The sequence below is a fragment of the Oncorhynchus nerka genome, linkage group LG12 (genome assembly GCF_034236695.1).
Source record: "Oncorhynchus nerka isolate Pitt River linkage group LG12, Oner_Uvic_2.0, whole genome shotgun sequence".
Taxonomy (NCBI): Eukaryota; Metazoa; Chordata; class Actinopteri; order Salmoniformes; family Salmonidae; genus Oncorhynchus; species Oncorhynchus nerka.
Window position 1 is genome coordinate 42,752,455 of NC_088407.1, and position 7,777 is coordinate 42,760,231.

General features: G+C 45.1%; 1 long non-coding RNA gene across 1 annotated transcript; it reads left to right on the forward strand.

The window, feature by feature from the left end:
• The first annotated feature begins 1,231 nt into the window (after positions 1-1,231).
• LOC135574178 (uncharacterized) lies at positions 1,232-2,795 on the forward strand. Its single transcript, XR_010465204.1, has 2 exons — positions 1,232-2,209; positions 2,390-2,795. It is a non-coding gene; the product is annotated as an uncharacterized LOC135574178 (long non-coding RNA).
• Positions 2,796-7,777: the final 4,982 nt, after the last annotated feature.

The following is a 7,777-nucleotide window of genomic DNA, read 5'->3' on the forward strand; positions in this document are numbered from 1 at the left end:
CACGACCCACGTGGAGTTCCAGGTCTCCGGTAGCCTCTGGAACTGCCGATCTGCGGCCAACAAGGCAGAGTTCATCTCAGCCTATGACACCCTCCAGTCCCTCGACTTCTTGGCACTGACGGAAACATGGATCACCACAGATAACACTGCTACTCCTACTGCTCTCTCTTCGTCCGCCCACGTGTTCTCGCACACCCCGAGAGCTTCTGGTCAGCGGGGTGGTGGCACCGGGATCCTCATCTCTCCCAAGTGGTCATTCTCTCTTTCTCCCCTTACCCATCTGTCTATCGCCTCCTTTGAATTCCATGCTGTCACAGTTACCAGCCCTTTCAAGCTTAACATCCTTATCATTTATCGCCCTCCAGGTTCCCTCGGAGAGTTCATCAATGAGCTTGATGCCTTGATAAGCTCCTTTCCTGAGGACGGCTCACCTCTCACAGTTCTGGGCGACTTTAACCTCCCCACGTCTACCTTTGACTCATTCCTCTCTGCCTCCTTCTTTCCACTCCTCTCCTCTTTTGACCTCTCCCTCTCACCTTCCCCCTACTCACAAGGCAGGCAATACGCTCGACCTCATCTTTACTAGATGCTGTTCTTCCACTAACCTCATTGCAACTCCCCTCCAAGTCTCCGACCACTACCTTGTATCCTTTTCCCTCTCGCTCTCATCCAACACTTCCCACACTGCCCCTACTCGGATGGTATTGCGCCGTCCCAACCTTCGCTCTCTCCCCCGCTACTCTCTCCTCTTCCATGCTATCATCTCTTCCCTCTGCTCAAACCTTCTCCAACCTATCTCCTGATTCTGCCTCCTCAACCCTCCTCTCCTCCCTTTCTGCATCCTTTGACTCTCTATGTCCCCTATCCTCCAGGCCGGCTCGGTCCTCCCCTCCCGCTCCGTGGCTCGACGACTCATTGCGAGCTCACAGAACAGGGCTCCGGGCAGCCGAGCGGAAATGGAGGAAAACTCGCCTCCCTGTGGACCTGGCATCCTTTCACTCCCTCCTCTCTACATTTTCCTCTTCTGTCGCTGCTGCTAAAGCCACTTTCTACCACTCTAAATTCCAAGCATCTGCCTCTAACCCTAGGAAGCTCTTTGCCACCTTCTCCTCCCTCCTGAATCCCCTCCCCCTCCTCCCTCTCTGCAGATGACTTCGTCAACCATTTTGAAAAGAAGGTCGACGACATCCGATCCTCGTTTGCTAAGTCAAACGACACCGCTGGCCTCCAGAAAAAAAATCCTAGGCCCGGCCCTGTCAAAGAGAGAACGGAATAATGGCGAAAAGGTTAGGTAAGAGAAAAATTGATTCAGAATGCAGGGTATTTAACCTGCAGTGGACAAACAATTTTTTTTTGTTCAATGCAAAGAAAAGGCTGTTTGTCTCATCTGTCAAGAGACGGTGGCGGTATTCAAAGAATACAATCTTCGCCGACACTATGAATCCCGTCACAAAGACAAGTACGATAGCTTGCAAGGCCAAATACGAGCAGACAAACTCTCAAAGCTAAAAAGTGGACTACTATCTCAGCAGAATACATTTGTACGCCAAGCTCAGCTGAACCAGGCATCCGTTCGGGCCAGCTTTCGGGTTGCTAAACTGATAGCAAGAAGCGGTAAGCCTTTCACTGACGGAGAGTTTGTTAAGAAATGTATGGATCCTGTCGCGGAGGAGGTGTGTCCCGAGAAGAAAGATGCATTTAATGCCGTAAGTCTGTCGGCGAGTACAATCACCAGACGCGTTGAAGAAATCGGGAGTAATGTATATGCCCAGCTGCAGCAGAAGACGAAAGAATTTGACTTTTTTCATTAGCACTGGATGAGAGCACGGACGTGCAAGACACAGCGCAACTGCTCATTTTTATTCCCAGCCTTCATATCAGTTTGAGTTGGCTGAGTTACAGAACTGTGATGTTCTGAAAGACGCATTCAAGCCCAACAGTCTCATTGACTTCTATGCCGCCCTCCCAAACGACACATATCCAAACATCAAAAAACACGCAATGAAAATGTCCACAGTTTTTGGCAGCACGTATATCTGCGAGAAAACCTTTTCTCGCATGAAACTGCTGAAAACCCCGATGAGATCAAGATTGACAGATGAACATTTGCATCAGTGCTTGAGACTGGCTGTAACTAGAATGGAACCTGATATTCAACTTCTCACCAGCCAGATGCAGGCCCACAGTTCACACTGATGAACATACATAGGTAAGCTCACTTTTCTGACTTGAATGAGTCATTCTGAGCATAAACAAATATAATCATAATAAAATCTACTGGGATAAAATCCATCTTTACAACCATACTGGTAGTGAAATGTATTGTGCTGTGTAGGTGCTGTATCACTTAGTTCAGTTTCTCAACCTGCTTCTTTTGTGGTTTTCACAGGGAAGTTGATGAGAGAGAGCTGCAAACAGCGGTGTCTACAAGCCTACTGGAACCTACAAAAGGATTATAAGGAAGGAACACAAGAACTTTAAGAGACTGCTCATATGTGTCAGAGAGATTCTGCTCTGACAACTGAGCTGAACTTTTATCTGTTAAGATTGTGCATGGCACGACAGAAAGTTAATGTTCCATGGCTTTTTTTTCTATGAAGAACCCAGAGAGAGTTATTTAGTTATTATTTATTTCCTGTTTTTTCTGTGAAGAACTCAGAGAGGGTTATTTAGTTATTATTTATTTCATTAATAGTGTTATTATTTGTTTCCTGACTTTTTTTCTGTAAAGAACCTGGAAAGGGTTATTTGGTTATGTGTGGCTTTCTGGAAAACAATAAATTTTTTAAGCTCCCCTACGATCGTCACACTTTTTCTGTTACAAACTGACACCGGCCCCCCATCAGAGAAGGGAAAAGTTATGTGGCCCTCACAGGAAAAAGTTTGGGGACCCCTGTTCTAGACCTATCGGCTGCCTTCGATACTGTGAACCATCAGATCCTCCTCTCCACCCTCTCCGAGTTGGGCATCTCCGGCGCGGCCCACGCTTGGATTGCGTCCTACCTGACAGGTCGCTCCTACCAGGTGGCGTGGCGAGAATCTGTCTCCTCACCACGTGCTCTCACCACTGGTGTCCCCCAGGGGTCTGTTCTAGGCCCTCTCCTATTCTCGCTATACACCAAGTCACTTGGCTCTGTCATAACCTCACATGGTCTCTCCTATCATTGCTATGCAGACGACACACAATTAATCTTCTCCTTTCCCCCTTCTGATGACCAGGTGGCGAATTGCATCTCTGCATGTCTGGCAGACATATCAGTGTGGATGACGGATCACCACCTCAAGCTGAACCTCGGCAAGACGGAGCTGCTCTTCCTCCCGGGGAAGGACTGCCCGTTCCATGATCTCGCCATCATGGTTGACAACTCCATTGTGTCCTCCTCCCAGAGCGCTAAGAACCTCGGCGTGATCCTGGACAACACCCTGTCGTTCTCAACTAACATCAAGGCGGTGGCCCGTTCCTGTAGGTTCATGCTCTACAACATCCGCAGAGTACGACCCTGCCTCACACAGGAAGCGGCGCAGGTCCTAATCCAGGCACTTGTCATCTCCCGTCTGGATTACTGCAACTCGCTGTTGGCTGGGCTCCCTGCCTGTGCCATTAAACCCCTACAACTCATCCAGAACGCCGCAGCCCGTCTGGTGTTCAACCTTCCCAAGTTCTCTCACGTCACCCCGCTCCTCCGCTCTCTCCACTGGCTTCCAGTTGAAGCTCGCATCCGCTACAAGACCATGGTGCTTGCCTATGGAGCTGTGAGGGGAACGGCACCTCAGTACCTCCAGGCTCTGATCAGGCCCTACACCCAAACAAGGGCACTGCGTTCATCCACCTCTGGCCTGCTCTACTCCCTACCACTGAGGAAGTACAGTTCCCGCTCAGCCCAGTCAAAACTGTTCGCTGCTCTGGCCCCCCAATGGTGGAACAAACTCCCTCACGACGCCAGGACAGCGGAGTCAATCACCACCTTCCGGAGACACCTGAAACCCCACCTCTTTAAGGAATACCTAGGATAGGATAAAGTAATCCTTCTCACCCCCCTTAAAAGATTTAGATGCACTATTGTAAAGTGGCTGCTCCACTGGATGTCATAAGGTGAATGCACCAATTTGTAAGTCGCTCTGGATAAGAGCGTCTGCTAAATGACTTAAATGTAAATGTAAATGTGAGAGTGACAATGATTGAGAGTTTATGAAGCGTGAGTACTGCAGGCAATCTGATAGAACTTCGGTAGCATTTTTCTCAAATCTGATTTGTTAAAATCCCCAGCTACAATCAATGCGGCCTCAGGAGATGTGGTTTCCAGTTTGCACAAAGTCCAGTGTAGTTCCTTGAGGTCCGTCGTGGTATCGGCTTGAGGCGGAATATAGTCGGCTGTGACTATAACCGAAGAGAGTTCTCTTGGGAGGTGCACCCAGCGAGGGGGCCCCAGAACCGAGTTTGCAAAACCATGCTTTAGATGTCGACGTTGCTGAAAAACAATCTGATTGGTGTATATACAGAGATTCGTATAGACCTTAGAATTACTAGAAGGGGTATAGGCCCTTAGATCATGGCTAGTATGGGGCTCTGCCTTGGGTGTGAGGAGCGTTCTCAGGCTCAATAGTTCGAAGAAGATCCAATAACACTGGATAATTTTTGGGAGGTCTCATCTCAGAATGCACATACTATAAGGATAACAGGCGCTGTGTCGGAGATGCGTTGCCTGTGAAAAGGGGTTACTTGCTGGTACACTGTTTCGGATGGGAATGTCCGTTCTTCTCATTCTAATTCTATGCGACAATGGCTGTGGTACTGTACCAGTCAAAAGATTGGACACTTACTCATTACAGGATTTTTCTTTATTTTGACTATGTTCTACATTGTAGAATAATAGTGAAGACAAAAAAAGAAAGGGTTAAACAAATCAATATGTTATTTGAGATTCTTCAATGTAGCCACCCTTTGCCTTGATGAAAGCTTTGCATATCTTCAGACCTAACTAAATTGTAAATATCTGGCTGTGTCATTATGACTTTGGATAAGTATTTATGACACTTAATTCATTTAAACAATTCTAGGTGGCAAAGCTAAAAGGGGAGATGATAGGGAGAAAAAATTCAGATTGGATCCTGAAAAAGTGGCAGCAATAACTGGTGAGTAGGTTTTTGTTCACCGATTGTAAATGAGCATTTGACAGATTTGACATGATATTTAAAAAATAATATTATGACTCATGGCATCTCCAAACTGCACGCTGAGACTGGTATTCATTCAAATGATATTCGTGAGTTCATCTCACTCTCAGTATCCCTTTAAAAATGAATACCCCATAACAGGGTTAGTTCACTTTTTTTTAAACGTATAGTCAGATGGCTAACAAAACCACTGTGGGTGGTAGGGGCAATTAGACAAAGTTCAATGTTAGTGGCAAAATCCCCTCAAGTTAATAGTGGCTATTTTTAGCAACCCTAAACCATGGATTGCAGTTTCTCCTGGCCCATAGACTACTTTCAGAGCAAGGAACCAGCAGACTGGCTATAAGCTTTAAAAAAGTTAACTATCCCTTAATTGAATTTACAAATCAATCATTGCAAATAGGGAATTAAAGGTCAAGGATTTCTTATTAAACTGAATCTGAATTTTCACAAGTTTTTCCATAATTTATTTTTTATTTATGACCCCAAACCCAACCCCTAACTGCCCTTTATCTTACAGTAGTGAGTGCTTACATTTTCATTTGTCAGTCGCTCTGGACAAGACTGTCTGCTAAATTACTAAAAGGTCAATATTTGCTGCTTTCCCCCAACAGATGCTGTCATGAAGCACTTCCCATGTAGGGGAAGTGGGAATGGCTTAAAACAGTAAAATGGCTGATTTTAAAGAAGCAGCGCGAGAAAACAATTGAATGAATAGGATTAAATATATACAAATTGGTCATTTGTTCTGTTTTATTACCATGACTACAAGCATCACTGAAATAATGCTCCAGTAACATGTATATTGCATGTTGTTATTTTGTTACTATTTTTTTTTTTAATATTAGCCATTTTTAAAAACTTTTTAACTCTAAAAGGGCTCAAAAGTAAGCATTTCATGGTAAAGTCTACAACCTGTTGTATTTGTAGCATGTGACAAATACAATTTGAGGTACTGTATGTGTGTGGGGAAGTGGGGACCATATTGCGATATAACCCATATTGCGATTAGATCCCAGGAACCTCCTATTGAAGTTATGAACATTTATGATTAGTCAGAGACAATACAAATAACAGCCAGTGTCACGTATACTCCGTCTCCAGCCTCTAGGTCAGCATCTGACTCTGTTTCAGTTTCATGTCTGTGCGTTGTTCGTGTTTCTTGTTTTATATTATGTTTTATTTATTAATTAAATTATTTACTCCCTGAACTTGCTTCCCGACTCCTAGCAGAATTACAGAATTACACCTCACCTAAGGGAAGCATCAGGGAGTGTTTTTTAAAATGTATTTTAGAGTAATGACGTCTTGTCCGGGAACTGCTACAGGCTCTCATGCCTCAGCCGGATTGCCAGGCTCCCCTGCCTCAGCCAGCTCGTTGGGCTTTCATGCCTCTGCCAGATCGACAGGCTCCCCTGCTTCCACTGGCTCGCCAGGTTCTCCTGCCTCAGTCAGATTGCCAGGCTCCCCTGCCTCAACCGATCTGCCAGGTTCCCACGCCTCAGCTGACTCGACAGGTTCCTGTACCTCAGCTGGCATGACAGGTTCTCGCGCATCAGCAGGGGGTGACCGGTCTGCTCCTGATCCCTGGGTTTGTCCCTTTTGACTGCGTCCTGCGGCTGGAGCTGCGTGTCGGGGAGGGGGTACTGTCACGTATACTCCCTCTCTGGCCTCTAGGTCATCAGGCTGCTGATTATCCCGCACACCTGTCACCCTCGTCTCGCGCACCTGCGCCTCATCACCTGGACTCCATCATCTCATTGATTATCTTCCCTATATCGGTCACTCCCCTTGGTTCTTTCCTCAGGTGTTATTGACTGACTGTTTCAGTTTCATGTCTGTGCGTTGTTTGTGTTTCTTGTTTGTATTATGTTTTCATTTATTTATTAAATGATTCACTCCCTGAACTTGCTTCCCAACTCCCAGCACACATGTTACAGCCAGCCTGATTGGGTGGGCCAATATTCTATCTGGAATGGCCTTGCTTCACCTCTGTTTTGAAAGCACTTTTATTTATAAAACAATTATGAATAATGCATTATGAAGGTTGTTATGATACTGAAACGAACACTCAAATGTTTTATGACTGGTTTTATGTACAATACAAGCACAGTAAATATATCATATTTTTTTGTTGACAAAAACAATACAAGCTAAAAACGATGACATTTTCACAGCTATTTCAAGTGCTCGAGATATTTCGCTTTGATGTCATCTATGAAATTCCTCCAACCCTAGGGAATATATCAGAAAAATAATTATACATCGACAATGGCTGCATAACAGGCATACCAAACAGTTCTAATGAGCATTTCTAGACACCTGTGAGACTACATATTATGATAACATATTATACCAAATACATCTTAAAAGTTCTCATACTCCAGTCCACAAATGGTATTTTTGGGAGTAATTATAGCTTTTATTGTTTCCTGTCACGATATAACAATGCAATTGAATTACATTTGGCATTAAACAATAACTTGACAGACATGAATATATGCTATGCACTCGGAATGCACCCCCCCCCCCCCCCCACTCCAAAACAGACCAAATAAAAAACCTTCCTCATCAATCCACACACCCCACAATGACAACGTGA